The 4,783-nt window shown below is 54.0% G+C and overlaps 1 long non-coding RNA gene across 1 annotated transcript; it reads right to left on the bottom strand.

Annotated features, from left to right (window-relative positions):
* Positions 1 to 425: 425 nt before the first annotated feature.
* Positions 426 to 4,158, bottom strand: LOC135365508 (uncharacterized). The gene is made up of 3 exons (XR_010413452.1): positions 4,034 to 4,158; positions 2,229 to 2,442; positions 426 to 900 (listed from the first exon to the last, which is right to left on the bottom strand). It is a non-coding gene; the product is annotated as an uncharacterized LOC135365508 (long non-coding RNA).
* Between the last annotated feature and the right edge of the window lie 625 nt (positions 4,159 to 4,783).

Raw genomic sequence — 4,783 nt, 5'->3', positions numbered from 1 at the left:
GTTCCAGGAAACATCTGCTGCCCTTGGTATTCAAAAGCAGGAATCCTGGGGTACCTGAGTCCAATGACCAGTTCTCAGAGTAGAAAGTATGATTGCTTCCAGAACCCTACTGTATGCCCTTGTGGAGAGACTCCCGGCAGCTTGCCCTGGCACGCGAGTGTTCCCACTCTGGTACCTTACAACCTGCACGAACTAGATACAGACAAGGGCTGGCTCATGGATGACTCTTGGGCGCACTTCACCCCCCACATTACCCTCACGCAATCAGATACGTTCCACAGTTCATTCCTTCAGCACGGAAGCCCGTGAAAGTGAATTGAGAAGGGAAAAAAATGCAAGGACTGATATCACATTTAAAATCATTTTCTTCTTTAAAATTTTAAACAATGATACATAGAGAGAAGAGAAGCAGTACCATCCAGAGATTTACGTCTTCTAGTGAAGAAACACGGACACAGTTCCCCAGAGCTCAATGTGACTCTCCATGGAGCAAAAAACGTCTTCAGCCCTGAAATCCCTCTCTGGCTTGACTGTGTCAACCTGTCATGCGGGGGAAAAAGCATTTTTTAAAAACAATCCCCAAATCCTTTAATGTTTCCATGGCTTTTTTTTTTTTTTCTTCTCCTCCTAGCCTTTCCTTGCAATTAGTAAAACTGAACTACATCCAGCCCTTCCCGCGCGAGCCGTGGGAAGGCTGAGGACTTGCTCGCCCGGCGCCGCACGCACATTACTGCAGGCTTCGGGGCGCTGCAGCGCCTTAGCTGATCACTGCGGAGCAGAGCACGAGGCACAGACGTCAGAGGGGCTACACCAGACTTCCTCACGCACAAAGTACGTCTTGGGTCCTGAGTTCCCGAGGAGTGTGATAAAAATGAAGATGTATACTGTGTGCTGAGATATCTGTAAGATACATATGCATTTAAGAAGAAATTATAGGTAGTGCATGTTTTCCAGACTCAGTCCTTATACAGGATTACTGTGTGTTTTTGTGAGCGTGCATGCACAGAGGGTACACACACACACACACACACACAGAGTACAGTACAGTCGCCTGAAGGGAAAGGAGGAGATGACACATTCACCTTCTCCCTTTAGGACGTACACAGGGCAGTCCTCATTTCGGGGTTTCCCTCCACTGTGGGCAGTGCGACAAGAGGGTCTACTGTTTCCTGCGCCCCTGCCTGCGCCCCCTCCAGTCCTTGCCGTCTGCTCGGCGGGAGGGGACACTGCCCCTCTGCGCGGACTCCGTGCGCCTTCCCAGCAGGTGGACGTGCGGGACCGATTCCTAGATCAGGGTGCGTCTGCGCCTCCAGGGCCAGGATCCAGGCTGCACCCTGAGAAGCACTCCGGGGCCGCAGGGGCGGAGCCAGCTGCTGGCAGGCGCCTCCCACGGAATCCCACCCTTGGCGAATGTCAGTGCCGGACCCACTTCAGCATCCTTACTGGGTCCATTTCCTCCTCTCCACACGGGTCCTACTCCTTTTTCTCCCCACTGATATCCATTGACATCTGTATCTTTACATATTTGCAAAATGTATCATTTTTCTCTCTTGGATGCAAAAAGTGAGCCAAGAATTATCTGGTAGCATTCAGTATGTCTGCCCAATTTTGTATAAAATAACCTTTTGAATTAGGACTAATTTTGACTTATTTTATGCAATATGCAGTCTGCTTAAAATGGGATCTTCCACTGAAGTCTATCAATCAGCATGTTAATACATAATACATGTTATTTATTGCCCCTAATCTAGGTTTGCAAAACACAGTTATCATTCATATCAGAATATGGGCTTAGACATGAAATGACGGAGGTTATATTTGAAATGGTGTCCTAAGGCTACAATGTCCTCATGTCAGTTTCTTTTGTTGTTGCTGTCATGCACCCAAAAATTGCTGGATGCTACATTTACTATAAAAGATGTCACCCTGCACATCGATGGTCCACAGTCCTGGTGACGCAAATGAACGAAGCTGTGAGTTTCTCCTTTCCATGTCACCCTCCTTCGGCCCTCTTGAGCCCTCTCTTCATGCCTCACTCCTCCACTGTTTTCATCTCTTTATCTTCGCTGGAGTGAAAGAATGTGGGGAATTCAGGAGTTGATGTGATCCCTCCGTAAGGTACATCACCTGTCTCCCTTAGCTGGCAATAGCCAGCTTATTAACTCCTATGGATGAAGGTCACCCACAGGCAGAGAGCTTGTCCCACTGTAAAAATGCACCCCACTTACGGTGTGGTTGCAGCCATCCACCTGAACACAGCGGTGATCCTCATGGCCCAGGCAAGCAGACAGGCTGCTCCCCTGTAGCAGTGTGTAGCCTGGGTCTCTGGCTCCGGACAGAGCTGGAGATTAGAAAGGTCTGGAATTGGAAAGAACGGACACAACCACTTTGCTCCTGGGTGTTATTTATGGCCATCGAAGAAGTTTGGAGGAATGGAGGCCACTGGGGAAAAAAGGATTTAAAATTATTATGAATTTACAAAAGATTAGGCCATGGTCTTTGTAGCTGCTTTACTCCGAGGATGCTGTGCTCTGGGCACCCACTTTTACTTGAAGGGGTTGTGCTCTGAGAAATGTCCATGTGAGCCCGCAGAGGCTGCCCAGAGAAGTTCAGGGAGGCAGGGCAGGTCTATCAGGGAAGCCCCTGAGACCAGGTTTCGGAGTGCCCAATTTACCAGCTTGCAGAACCTTGACGCTTCTGCGTGGAGGACCCGCGTGAATATATGTGGCTGCTCCCAAGGGACGTTTCAGAGACCTGGCATGTGTTTGTGTGTCCACCTCCGGAGCTGGGGCCCCCTCCCCTACCCAGAGCTTGATCCCTGGGCTTCCCTGTGAAGTTGCTGGGCCATCACCAGTGGTTGAACCTCTGAAGAAAATAAGGAAGGGGGTCCTGGGACGTCCCCCCGTGAGTCAACCTGCGCCTCCCACCTCCCAGCACTAAGAAGTGCTAACTGACTGGCTTGTTGGAGGACAGGCATTAATTAGATATACCAGCACCTATTTATCTTATGAGAAACCTGCGTGCACTCGGCATTAGAATGCAGAAGCATGCAGGATTCCTGCCACCCCAGACTGCTTCTGCTGCTGACGCATTTGCTTCTTGATTTGCATTCAGAGCTGGTGCTCTGGTTTGTGTCCATAACACCCCCCCACAAAAACCCGGGGGAGCAGAAGCTACAGCTACGCCCCAACAGCCCCCACCAACACGACGTCTGATCGACTGTGTCGCAGCAGCTTGAACTCTCTGGCCCCCTGGCCGCCCCGTTGGCCTGCAAATGCCCTCGGGTCTTGTGTGCGCGGCGCTGGCGGGACCCCACAGTGCCCGGCGGGGCGCGAGGGCCGGCTGCTTGGGGTCCACCTGCGCGGCCGCCCGCAGCGCGCACTGCGCACCGCGCTCCGAGAGGTTCCTAGGCCTGCGGCGGTGCAGGGAAGGCCTCGCAGCAGCCCCTTCGCCGCGGGCAGGGGGAGGGGTGCTGGGCACGTGCCAGGCCTGACAGCCCGGCGGCTTGTTTTATGGGTCTGATAATAAAAATCCCATTAGGCTCCTCTCATTGAGAAAAAGGAGCAGGAGAAAAAAAAGCTGTGTGTCACCGCGCGGCATTGACGCAGGCGGCTCTGACGCCAGCAGCCGCGGGCGGGGGCGCGGGGGGGGGGCGCAGGGGACCCGCGAGGGGCGCGCGAGGGCCGGCCTCCCCGGCGCCGGAGCCCCGCCGTCCCTGCAGCTGCCGCACCCCCTGCGGGTCCCCCCCATCCCCGCGCCCTCCCCGCGCCCCTCTGCGCCACTGCACCCCTGCCCCCCTTCTGCCTCCCCACAGCCTCCACACCTTCCTCTGTCGCACCCCCTACCCTGGCACCAATCTGCAGTCCCTTGTGCCGACCCCCTAGCATCCCTAGCAGCCCCCTCTCCCCTTACCAGGGAGAGCGGGGGAGGGGCAGGAGCGGTATGAAAGGGGAGGGGAGCCGAGGTGGAGGGGGGAGGGATACCCGCAGTCCCCAGAGGAAAGGTGCTACAGCTGGGGGTGGGGAGAGACTACCTTTTCCAGGCCACATATCTTGATGCCCAGGCCCCCAGGAGACGCCATCACAGGAACCCCCTGCAGACCCGCGGTGCCCCCAGACTTCGTACCCAGCCACCTCTCCAGCAAGTGCCTATTGTTCATGGCCTGAGAATCTACTAGAGTCAGGGTTATTTTTCTGTTAAAAAAGCCATCAGGACAGGAAAAAACATTAGTGGTGCTGTGCCCTGAGTGTGCATGTCTGATCCAGGGCCCTGTGCCCGCGTCCACGTGTGTTTCCTCATGGAAAGCTCTGGGCCTTAACGCCCCAGCGAACTGGAGAAGCCGGGAGCGGCGCCGCCCACTGCCAGGCCTGTGTGGGGCGGTGGGCATCCAACAGCCCTGAAGACGGGTGTTGGGCCGACACAGATTTGTGACCTAAAATAAATGCTGCTTCTCTATGAGAACTAAACCGGCAAAGGTGCGACTGCATAAACATCTGGATTTCCAGATCCGTGGGTTTTTTCACACTCTCCAGGACAGAGTAACTTTGGCCATTTTACTCCTTTCTAAATGTGCTACAAAATTCATCCTATAGGATAGGCTTGAACTTGGTAGCCACAGTTCAGCCCCCAGCTGTAAATTCTGACCCTTCTGCTCTCACACCCACTTGCTGTGGTTGATACATTACCCATGATATTCTGATGGCATGGAACTTTCCAGCCCACTGCAGTAGGCAGCACCCTCACTGGTAGAGAGCGATTCTGAGAAAACTTAGGACTGTCTTCT

Source organism: Mirounga angustirostris, unplaced genomic scaffold, assembly GCF_029215605.1.
Source record: "Mirounga angustirostris isolate CCGP_5_RB_7025 unplaced genomic scaffold, mMirAng1.0.hap1 SCAF_8, whole genome shotgun sequence".
Taxonomy (NCBI): domain Eukaryota; kingdom Metazoa; phylum Chordata; class Mammalia; order Carnivora; family Phocidae; genus Mirounga; species Mirounga angustirostris.
This window is presented reverse-complemented; position numbering and strand designations above follow the sequence as displayed.